General features: G+C 46.3%; 1 long non-coding RNA gene across 2 annotated transcripts in view; it reads right to left on the bottom strand.

Moving 5' to 3' along the window:
* LOC129494679 (uncharacterized) overlaps positions 1 to 12,467 on the bottom strand; it is a 46,577-nt gene that overhangs the window by 13,536 nt on the left and 20,574 nt on the right. For both annotated transcript variants that reach the window (XR_008661377.1, XR_008661378.1), the window contains exon 2: positions 8,962 to 9,055. This is a non-coding gene — a long non-coding RNA (uncharacterized LOC129494679). The remainder of the gene's footprint in view (positions 1 to 8,961; positions 9,056 to 12,467) is intronic.

The following is a 12,467-nucleotide window of genomic DNA, read 5'->3' as shown; positions in this document are numbered from 1 at the left end:
CACTTCTTACAGGTGTTACATCCTCTTAGTGTGCCTTTGGTGCCAGGTTTATCCTAAAACATACTCTTTGTAGAAACAGCTCGACTTAATACAGCTTAATGCTGCCCAAATCCACCATCTTCAGTCGCTGTTTGCAGAGCTTACGCAGCGCTCATAGCAAGCAAAGCCCCGGCTCGGTGACAGTCTCACTGGAGGGCTCATCGTGGATCTTTTCCTGCCCCTGCCTACGGTCTCCAGGCACAACTGGACCCTGGCCTCCTACAGGCCTCCTGGATACCAGGCTGCAGATCTCATGGAGATTGGGGGTGCTGTAGTTAAAGCAAAATATAACAGGATTGGAAGGGACCTCAGGGTCCACCTGGCCCATTTCATAGGTGAGGAGACAAGCCAATGGAAGGCAAGGGGCCTACCTACCCAAGGACACAGAGTTCCTTTGGGAACAGTGTCTTCTTTACCAACTACCATCAACCTGTGGGTGTGTTAGGTCCTCAATAAATATTAAGTGAATAAATGAATGAACTGAGATTTTCACTCAGACCTCTTGTTTCCCAGGCCCATATAACTCTGCTCCCTCTTGAACCTAAATATCGTAATTTCAGAATCTAAAGTCCTTTCCTATCCTAATGGGGATAGGTGTTGATGGCCAGGATGGGCAGGAGGGCTGTACAGGTGCCGAGAGGACCAAAATGCTGACAATCCTAGCTGAAGTGAATGAGAAGTGGTATGTGATATTGGGGCACGCAGGCAGGGAGAATGGATTGGAGATGGATGAGTATATACTCATCATCTTTTTGTAATTTAGGATTTGGTCCTATGTGTGATAGGCAAGGCAGGGATTCCATTCCCATCTGCTGGATGAGAAACCTGAAGCTCCGAGAGGGCAATGACTTACCCAGCCTTCCTACCCCACCACAGCCCCCCACAGTTTGCAGAGGAGCTTAGACCCCTCCTCAAGTGTAGGCATCTCAGCTTCTGGCTCACAACCCTCTGTTGCAGACACTTGGGGCCCTCAGCACCTGCCACTCTGCCTGGAGCTCTCCCTGTTGGTCCTTCCCAGGGCAGGTGAGACATGCTGGGAATTGACAGCCCCTTCCCTGGAAACAATCCTTAACCAGTGGCTGACACCCTGACATCCAAGTTGGAGATATATACTCCAGATGCCTTGCCTTGGTATTAAGGTGGCTTAACACCGAGGCTGAAAACATGTACCACACTGGTTCCCCAGCATGGTCCAGATCCAGTTGCCCAACAGGGGTCACTTGCATGATAACATGCCATGCATTGTGTTCTCTCCCTGCCCTGCTTTACTTCCATGCTCCCTGGCAGCATTTCCTGGGATCCTCTGCCAAATAAACTACTTCTACTTGAATCTTTGCCTTAGAATTTGCCAAACTAAGCCAATCACCTTCTTTTAAAAAGAGAGTGGACCGGGCAGCCCGGGTGGCTCAGCAGTTTAGCACCGCCTTCAGCCCAGGGTGTGACCCTGGAGACCCTGGATTGAGTCCCTGCATGGAGTCTGCTTCTCCCTCTGCCTGTATCTCTGTCTGTCTCTCTCATGAATAAATAAATAAAATCTTTTAAAAAAAGAGCGCGAGAGAGGACCTTCTGGCTAAATAATGACAAATGCAGCCCATAAAAAGTAAATCCAAGTCAGGTCTAGAATGCCACATTGCCTCCTTCCTACCCGCCTGCCCCTCTCCTGGCTCCCACCCTCACCAGTCCTACAAGTTTCTCCACCACTCACTAAGGAGGTCATTGCCTGTGAGGGTGTCACAAGTCATGCTACTGAGAACCAGCACCATGCAAGGCTGACTCCATCCCTGAGCTCTGGGTGACAGTTTCCCATGGCCCTGATAAGAGGCCAGGAGGGAGTTGGCACTTGCCCTGCTTTCTCATGCAGGCACTGGTCTGTCCCTGTGCCACCGATGAGCCCAGCCTCGTGTCACTTTGTTCCTGGACTGACCCCACAGGATGATCTGTGTCTGGGTCTGAGGACCAGAATCATGGGATTACAGAATGCTGAGCAGGAGACACCCAGAGGGACCAAGTGCCTTGTCCAATCCTCCCATTGTAAGGAGGAGGAGATGAGAACTGGGGAGAAGACGAGGTCTTGTCCAAGGTCACAGTGCATCAAGAATTGGGGTCTTGTTGGTCTTGTCTAGGGTGGCACAATGAGGAACAAAACCAGGCTTTTTTTCTTTTATTCCTAGGGATGTTTTTTGTTTATTATAAAAAATTATGAAAACGGGAGAGGGGAATATTGGCCGAAGATCAAATGCACAGATTTTCAAGATCAGTGCAGATGGGAATGGAATCCCTGCCCTACCTATCACACACAGGACCACACAGACCTTCACCTGAAATCCTATTTTGCTGTCAGCTGAGTGACTTTAAGCAACTTACTCAGTACCACGTGCCTCCGTTTCCATGATTGCAAAGTTGAGGTTCTATGAGCCATCCAACAGGGCTGACAGAGAGCAGCGAGGAGGAAGGCACCTGGTAATAAGAAACTCGATAAACATCGGTTGCCTCTGAATCTAAAATGAGATGCTGCCCATTAGGCCTCCGTGTGGGATAAACTCCAGGGAGGTTAAACAGAAATATCCTCACCATGTTCAAAATCACTTCTGAAGAGTTGACAGCAGGGACTAGTGCAGGATTTGCAGGCTGGTTGCTGCAGAGTACTATTCTATGTGAGAAAAGATGCCTTGTGAACAAAGAACTGCACCGCCAAGTAAGTTTGGAAAGAGTTCCAAGTTTACACACTGCAGGACTTCTCAGAGACTCTGCTTCTTGACATGCTTTCACATGTACAGCATTTCCTGGTATATCTGACCATGCAATTCTCCTCGTCAGGAGCACTAAATACCCCCCCCCGGCCCCAGAAGTTGGGGGTGCTCCAGGACAGTTTGGGAAACATTACTAGACTACTGGAAAGGCCACCTGACTGAAATCAGGAGCCTTTGGTTCTTATTTTACATCTGCCATTTACTCATTATGTGACTTCAGACATATCCCTTATCCATATGGGCCTCAGTTACCCTATCTGTAAAATGGGGAGGGGGAATGGAATTCCTAGGGGTGCTTCAGTTCTGATGTGCTGGGATCTCAAAGCTCTTCTCCTCAACCATTAACTCCCTGCTTTTAACCCTAGTATACCCAATTCTGGCCAAGGACAGTGCTGGGAGAAGGGCAGAGGGTCCCAAGACGGTGCCAGCAAGCAGGATCATTGCTGGTCCCCGGTCTTGCTCCAGAAAGGTAGGCAAAATTCTTGGGGCAGGGCCCTGCCAGCCTCCTGCCTGGAGACGTGAGAGCTGCTACCCTCCACTCCCTCCTCCCCTGCCCCCCTGCCGGGACAGTCAGCCGCTGGGGGATTAAGAGTAGGCCCAGCGCCCATTCAAGCCATTCAGCAAGACAGGAAGCCAAGCGGGCTCCTGCCCGCCCGCCTCTGCTGGGCAGGTCTGCAGGATTATGCACATTGTGTTGCGGACGTGCACAAAGGGAGGCCCAGCCCACAGGGAAAGGCTGTGTCCAGGCCGGAATCCACCACCCGTAGCTAAGGCAGGCTGCTGGGCTGCAGAGCTCATCTGCCCATCTGCCAAGCCAGAGGCTGCACCCTCACAGGTGCCTGGCATTGCCCTTTACCTGCACAGTGGGTAGCTTGGGGCTTCCAGGGGCATGATGGGTGCCATCCCTTACAGTGTCCGCCAAGACAAGGTCCTCGCATCCACACACGGCTTTAGCCTGAGTGCAGGAGTCTTTTCTTGGGACAAAGCAAACATCTGTACAAAAGGCAGGTAGGTTGCCGACGGCAGGCAGGCGGGTGAGGACAAGTTCATCTCCCTGAGCCAGAGGCTCCTGAAGGCCTCTGAGAAACTGGCGTGTTCATTTTCTCTATTTTCTTATGGCCACCATCTAATTGTTTGTTGTTGTTTTTTTAAGATTTTATTTATTTATTCAAGAGAGACACAGGATAGGCAGAGACACAGGCAGAGAGAGAAGCAGGCTCCATGCAGGGAGCCCGTCATGGGACTTGATCCTGGGTCTCCAGGATCACACCCTGGGCTGAAGGTGGCGCTAAACTGCTGAGCCACCCGGGCTGCCCCACCATCTAATTGTTAACCTGAACAGGCTACATTCAGCTTTGAAGGCAATTGAAGATAGAGATGTTCAGCTCCCAAGGGCTGAAGCCAGATCAGACCGGTCAGTCCCACCAGGCCACTTGAAGAGATAGGCACTCTCTGGGATCCTGTGGAAAAGATGTGTACTCTCAGTGATGCAGAGTGTCCTAAACTTCACTCATGCCTAATTTCAGCCACATCTGTGTAGACCTGTACCATTACTGGCAATGTTTTCCTTTTTATCAACTTACTTTTTAAATTGAAACAACTTCTTTGGCCTTTTGCTAAGGCAATAATATCTGTGAAATTAGGGGTCTTATGTGCTAGTTCTTTTTTTAAGATATTTATTTATTTATTCATGAGAGACACAGAGAGAGAGGCAGAGGGAGAAGCAGGCTCCCTGCAGGGAACCTGATGCAGAACTCAGCACCCTGAGATCATGACCTGAGCCAAAGTCAGACGCTCAACCACTGAGCCACCCAGGTGCCCCTGTGCTAGTTTTTAATGCAATAAAAGTCATTCCCCAATCATAGAAAAAATGGTTTGGCCCTGGACTACCTACAGTCAGCTTGGGCATCGTCCATGGTAAGTGGTAAGTGAGGTAGAATGGATTGGATTAGTTAGTCATCAAGCTCTCTTCAGCTCTTGGGAGCTGGGTTTATGAAACCAAGAATCCCCAGTGCCACTGATTCCAAAATTCTCCATAGCCTCCTAAGCCAGACTCTCAATAGTCATCCCAGACTCCTCCTCATTCCTCACTCCTCTGATGCAGTCACTAGGTAGTCCTGTCTCCTGAACACCTCGCCTGTCTGCCCTGTCCTCAACCATCCCTGGTGGCCATTCCCTCAGTTCAGGCTTTTATCTGCTTTCCCCAAATCCCTGCAGTAGCCACCTCACTGGTCTGCCTGTTACTTCCTGACCACCTCCAAACCACTCTCCACCCTGTACCTGGGTACTTTTTGCCATGCATATTGAAAGCATCTAGAATATAGTAAATACTAATTAGTAAAAAAAAATTTTTTACATTATCTTAAAAAAATTTTTAGGATGCAAATCTATTTATGTCCTTTATTGCTTAAATGGTTTCCCCACAGACTTCAGGACTCCAGGAAATTCCTTAACCTGGTATAGAAGGCTCTTTCTGGCCTAGCCACCACCTCCCCTACTTCTTTAGCTATATTCTTCATTATTTCCCACCTCTATCCTTGTTCTCCAATGAGACCAGGGCATGAGGTGTCCACATGTGCCACTACGTTTCATACCTCTCTGTGCCTTTGTGGATTCTGTCTCTTTTCTCAGGAATGTCTCCCTTCCAGACCACCACCTCTTCTTCAGTTGGCTAGCCAATTTAGGAGCTTACTAAATGGCATCATCCTTTCTGTATCTGTCAGCTTGTGCTGCATAACAAACCACCCCAAAACATAGTAGCTTAAAATAAAACAAAACAAAAATATCACTGATTATTTCTTACAAATCTGTATATTGGGTGGATGGTTCTTCTGGTCTAGGCCGGCCTCACTCACATGTGCAGAGCCTCAGCTGGGATATCTGGGACAGCTGGGATGGCTAGAATCTCTCTTAACATGATCTTATCCTCCAGGAGGCTAACCCAGACTTGTTTACATGGTGGACTCAGGTTCCCAGAGACAAGAGAAAAGGCGAGCCCCATTGTGCAAGTGCTTATGAAGTCTCTGCTTGCACCACATTTGCAAACATCCACTGGCCAAAGCAAGTCACACAATGAAGCCTGGCTTCAATAGTAGACAAGGAACGTAACCCCCAGATGGACACAGAAGGCAAGGGGCTGGGATCTTAAAGAGGCAACAGAGGACACAGACTTCTCTAGGAATCAATTAACAGAGGCTTGCCCTTGAACTTTGAGTAATGTCTTACAACATGCCCAGAGATGTTCTTCAAATGTTAATAAACTGCCTGGGACAAGAAAGTATTACCCTCCTGCAGGTGGCATAGAACAGGAGTTCAGAGGAAGATAAGTGGACATGGGACAAGACAGGCCCAGAACAGACCTGAATGGAGGCCCTTCCTTAGTTGAGTTGTTCTTGATCTTTGGAGATTGGGACACACTGTCAAATACTAAGGTTTCTAGAGGCATGCCTGAAGGGATTATACCGTACTCCCAGGTTTGCAGGGCTTGCTTGCTTGCCCCTCAACACTATGACATGATTTACTAGAACTGATGGCTGCTCAGGCTTATTCCCTTACATACCCACAAAGCAGAGGTCTGTGTGTCATTCTTTGTCAGAATGACCCCTTGCTACTTGTGCTTATTCACTCACAGTGAGGGCAGTGCATAATCCCTCCAGTCCAGTCTTCCAACCACATCAGGGCTTACTGCAGCTGAAACTGAGTTTTCATTTTTTCAGTACTCCAGTATACCCTGCTTAAGAAGTGGTGCTTTAGGGATCCCTGGGTGGCGCAGCGGTTTGGCGCCTGCCTTTGGCCCAGGGCGCAATCCTGGAGACCCTGGATCGAATCCCACATCGGGCTCCTGGTGCATGGAGCCTGCTTCTCCCTCTGCCTATGTCTCTGCCCCTCTCTCTCTCTCTGTGACTATCATAAATAAAAATTAAAAAAAAAAAAAGAAGTGGTGCTTTAGTCACATAGCTAAGCCTCCAACAAGAAGCTAGATGTTTGTCACAGCCATCAATTTATAGTATGTTGTATATACACTTAGGCATAAATATATTTAAAATATGTAATTCTTGCTTAATAATACACCTATTCTTTTTTAGTGGTTCATTTTATCTTAAAAATTTTTAAAGAATTTATTTATTTATTTGGCACAGGGAGAGAGAGCACAAACGGGGGAGAGGGAGATCCAGAGGCAGGATCATGATCTGAGCCAAAGGCAAATGCTTAACTGACTGAGCCACCTAGGTGCCCCTATCTTAAAAATTTTTTAATTGAGGTATTTTTTGTGAATACAGTGAAGTATTACAAATGTCCTAGATCTTGATCTTGGTATAAAGGTATATGTTCCTTTGAAGTCTGACTTCTTTTGCTCAACCTAACGTCTTTGAGATGTATTCATGTTGTTGCATATATTAGCAGTTTGTTCTTTTTTATTGCTGGGAAGCATTCCATTGTGTGATTATATTGTAATTTGTTTATGGATAGTAGGTTGTTTCTAGTTTAGGGGTATTAAGAATAATGCTGCCATGAATATATAGTGAACTACATTTCTCTGTGGTATATATTCAATAGCAGAATGGCTGGATCATAGGGTAGGTGTATATTTAGCTCTAGTGTGCAATTCTGAAGAATGACTAAAGTTTTTCCTTCATAAAATCCCCCCAGATACTGTTATATACAGACTCTCAGACTGGTTGGATTCTGAACGTTAGCCTATATTCTAGTGCTCTAGATGGGCCCCACCAGATCAGCAGCCCCCTTTACAGAATAAATAAGGATTTTTTCGACCTTGTCTTTGCTATACAATACATTGGCACTGTCTCATACTTCATTCCAAATGTTGCTTTACATTTCACCAGACTAAATGCCCCATAAGGGCAGGTACTCCTCCATCCTTGTAATTCCCCTTGTTTGGCAACTAATAGATAATTGATGTTTAAAGATAAATAATAATTAGTTAGCTGTTACTGTGTGAGAAATTATGTTAAAGCTCGGTGACTTAAAACAACATTTGTTATCTCACAGCTTCTGTGGGTCAGAGATCTAAGAGCAGCTTAGCTGAGTGGTCTGGCTCAGAGTCTGTCATGAGATTACAATCAAGGTATTGGCCAGGGCTGCAGGTATCCAAAGGCTTGACTGGGACTGGAGGATCATCTTCCTAATTCACTCACTCCTGGCTGTTGTCTGGAGACCTGCAAGCTGGTTTCCCCAGAGTAAGTGATTTGAGAGAGAACAAATAGTAAGCTGTAGCATCTTTTATGACCTAGTCTCTGAAATCACACATGGTCATTTCCACTTTATTTTGTTCATTAGAAATGAGGCACTAGGTCCTGTCAGAACCCAAGAGAGGAGAATCAAGCTCCACCCCTTGAAGGAAGGAATAAGAAAGAATTTGTAGTCATATGCTAAAACCACCATCTCTAATTATAGTTAACATTTGTTGAGTACTTACTATGTGCCAGGTACTATACTATGTATTTTCACAGAGTATTTTGTTACAACCCTACAAAGAAGATACTACTTTCAATTTTTCAGACAGGAAACTCAGGTGCTGAAATACGAAGAAATTTGCCCAACATCCCACAGTAAATAACTGAGCTAGAATGGGAGCCCATAGGTCAGATTCCCAGAAATATTGCTCCTAACCATTAAATAATACAATGAACAAGAGACAGTGGAAGAGTCTATGTATTTAGGGTTCTCAGATGCAGTGATAGGTTGAATGGCAGACCCAAAGATATGTCTGTGTCCTAATTTCTGGAACCTGTGAACACTACCTTCTTTGGCAAAAGATATGATTAAGTTAAGGATCTTGAGAGGAGGTGCTTACCCTGGATTATCCATGGAGGCCCTACATGCAATCACATGCACATAAAAGAGAGCCAGAGGGAGTTTTACACAAACAGAGGAGCAGAAAACAGAGAGGAAAAGGTTATGTGAAGACAGAGGCCAAGATTGGAGTGATGCAGACACAAGCCAAGGAATGCTGGCAGCCACCAGAAGTTGGAAGAGGCAAGGAACACATTTGTACATCGTTCAGAGGAACTGCAGCCAAGCCAACACCTTGATTTGGGACATCTGGCCTCCAGAACTATCAGAGAATAAATGTCTATTGTTTTGAGCTACCAAGTTTGTGGTATTTGGTTACAGCAGCCTGAGGAAACTACAGATATAAAGTATGTCCTACCTCTCTGTTCAGTGTCACTCTTGATGGCTGGAATGAAGTGCTCAGGCTTATCAGTATGGTTCTTGTCTTTGGATCAGCGTGGCATCAACTCAGCCTGAAAGCAGTAAAAAAAAAAAAACTAAAATCAAGTTAAAAGGAGACAAAGAAAATTGTATAATAACCACCTACATTGTTATTACTAAACTTGAGTTTTACTCTGAGCTTCCTGGTAGCTGTGGCTAAAAGAGAATCTAGACGGATTTTATAATTTTCATTTTCTGATAAAAAGGACCCCATCTGTTCTTCAAAAAAATACACATCTTTCCCTCATATTACATATTAAGAACAACTGAGCAAATGTGTCTTCACACACTGAACAAAGCAAGAGATAAAATATCAAGAGTGACTTCAAGAAGATCAAGGAACTATCCTCATGTGGAAGTTCCTGTGTAATCCCTGGATAAAAACTGCAGCCTGACAGAGAAACACAGTTCAGCATCACCCAGGCTGGCACCCAGAAATGACAGTTCATGTGTATGCAGGGCGCCAAAGTTCACAAAGTACTTTTACATCCATTATTTTACATACACTCAAATGGCTCTTGAGAGCCAGGCAGGGCAGAGAGTGTAATCTGCACTTTACAGATGTAGAAACCAAGGCCTAGAGAAGTGAAGAGATTAGATTCCCCAAGGTCACACAGCTGATGAGTGAATAGGTTGGGTTTCAGTGAGGCTCCAAGAACAAGTCTCTAGGTTTTACTCAGTGCAGATGCCTCCTATTGCTCTACAAGGACCTCATGCCCATCTGTCTTAAATCTCCAAGCACACTGAGCCTTTGTGGGAACGGTCTTTCTCTCACACTTCTTGGGAAGCCCCCAGTACCCACCCAGGGCTGGTTGGTGAAAGACCATATCTCACCCCCATCCTGCTGGTCTTTCAGATTCCCAGGTTCTAAACCCACTAAGAAGAGTCTCTTAAAGGAGAGTTGTTGAGGTGGGGCTAATAGCAGAGCTCAGACCTAGCAGGAGGAAGAGAGATCCAAGAGTGAGGGTGATGCCAGCCCAGCAGGGGTGGGGCCCCGGGCGCTGTCCGCCCTGTAGTGCTGACCAGCATCAGGTTACTGGGGAAAATGGGACCCCAGGGGAGGACAGGTTTGGCTTCCCATCTCCCACCCTTCGTGAACAGAGGCTGACAGTATTGGAGTCATTTCATCAGCTGAGGGACCGGGAGGAAAAGGAGAAGGACTGGCTATTACTGCTCCCCTTCCGTGCTTTCTCCCCATTCCATTCCCTTTGGTGCCTCTTTCTCCCCATTATCCTTTCCTTCTTTCACACGATTCCCATCTCCTTGCCATTCCTCTGGAGTCACTTTATTTCTATCCTCCTATATGCTTATCTACTGTTTCTTTCATCCTTCTTTCCTCTTCACCTACTAGCTGTGCCACTCCTTGTAAGTTTCTTAACCTCTCTGAGTGAAAGTCCTGACCTCATATGGGTGGTTGTAAAGCTCTGTGGCCAGTATAGAGAAAATGCTCAATCCAAATGCATTACCCTCAGCCATTTCCCTTCCTCCCAGAGGGGGTGGGGACACCACCTAACCCCCCTTTGCCTCCCATAACTGAGCTCAGCATGCTGACTGCTCAACAACCACTGAAGAAACCCTGGGGACATGATCATCTTCCACCACCTATGGAGACAGATCCTGGTCCAGGGAGTCTGGCTGCACCCAGCAGGGCAGGGGGGTGACAGATGATGTTTGATGAAGATCTCTAGAGGGGAAGGGAATCATGGTTTACTACATGCCTACTGTGTGCCAGGAATGTGGGTAAACACTTTGCATCCATTATCACATGTGGTCTCTGTGAGAACCCTATGAAGCAGGTAATATTACTAGTACACTTGTTGCTAGATGAGTAGAGAGATCAAAGAGGTGATGTGACTTTCCCTGGGTCAGCTATTAAGTGGTGAAGACAGGTCAGTTTGACTCTAAATGCCACGCTCTTTGACTTTCTACTATGGGAAAATTTAAATATAGAAAAATAGATAGAATAACATAATGAACCCCCATGTACCCATCACCCAGCTTTAGCAACCAACTTTGGCCAATCTTGTTTGATTCCTACCCACACCCACAGCACCCTTTCCTTATTTTGAGGCATACTTCAGATGTTATATAGTTTTGTCCATAAATATTTCAGTATGTGCCTTTAAGATATAAAGTTAATTTTTAAAGCATAGCCAAAATACCCTTATTATGCCATAAAACTATGGAATAATTTAAGATGATCAAATGGTAGGACAGCTTTCACATTTCCATTCATTGTCCTTTTCTGCTCTTTTTGCCTCTTTTAATAAAGATAATGATACCTCATCCACAGCAAAGCCCTCCCACACACAATTTCTTATTTAATGCTTGTATCTGCCCTCGGAGGACTTTCTTCACTCTGGAAATGAGCAAACTGAAGCTCAAAAAGGTGAATGGACTTGCCCATGGTCACACGGTAGGTTAGGGCCAGAGTCTGGCCCTGTGCCTCCCAGCCCTTGCTTCTTTCCACCCCAGAGGCCATCAAGATGGGAGATTTCATCTGTCAGGCTTGGAGGCTCAGGGGGACTCCTGGAGCAGATTGAGAGACACTCCCACCAATGGCAGCAGGCTGGATAGCATGTGTTCCCAGTTGAGGAAGGACAGCCAAGTTCCTTTCTCTGGGTAACAACAGGACTAATTCCATGGCTCAGGCTTATTTGCGTGCAATAGCTCCCCAAAGCTCGGGCAGCGGCTAGGGCTTACCATCTAGCCTCCTGAGCGGCATGCCTTAAGCCCCCTGCACTATGGGAGATTGGATGCTGAAGCCTAAAGGGCAGGCACAATAGCCAGATCACTCAGCCAACCTTACCCTAATTCTACTTTTTGCCTAAGTGCAGGTGGAGGGCAAAGGTCTCTCTGTTTTTCTTCTGGGAGCCTCCTTGCCTAGCCAGCCCAGCACATGCAAAGAATGCCAAGGATTCCATTCTAAATCCCCTGGCTTTTATGGCTAATTCTTCCATTAGACTGCAGGCTACAGAGCAAACCCCTCAGCCTGGCATTCAAGGCCTGTAGTCTGCCCAACATCACTGATATAACCTGGATAGAGACCCATGGAACAATGGGACAATTTCAGGTGGCACAAACAAAGCTTTATACTAGCTAATTCCCCAAATTCTCCAGTTAGAGCTGTGCTTCTTTAGCTTTAGACTATATTCACTGTTTATTTTTTTTATTTTTTAAAAGATTTTATTTATTTATTCACAATAGACATAGAGAGAGAGGGGCAGAGACACAAGCAGAGGGAGAAGCAGGCTCTATGCCAGGAGCCCGACGTGGGACTCGATCCCGGGACTCCAGGACCACGCCCTGGGCCAAAGGTAGGCGCCAACCCGCTGAGCCACCCAGGGATCCCCTATATTCACTGTTTAAATGGAAGCATTGCTCCTGCCAGTAGTGTCCATTAAATCTTTTTCCATAGCTCAAATGTAGTGCCCTAATAATACC

Source organism: Nyctereutes procyonoides, unplaced genomic scaffold, assembly GCF_905146905.1.
Source record: "Nyctereutes procyonoides isolate TBG_1078 unplaced genomic scaffold, NYPRO_anot_genome, whole genome shotgun sequence".
NCBI classification, from domain to species: Eukaryota; Metazoa; Chordata; class Mammalia; order Carnivora; family Canidae; genus Nyctereutes; species Nyctereutes procyonoides.
The sequence above is the reverse complement of the archived record's forward strand: the minus strand, read 5'-3'. Positions and strand labels throughout refer to the sequence as shown.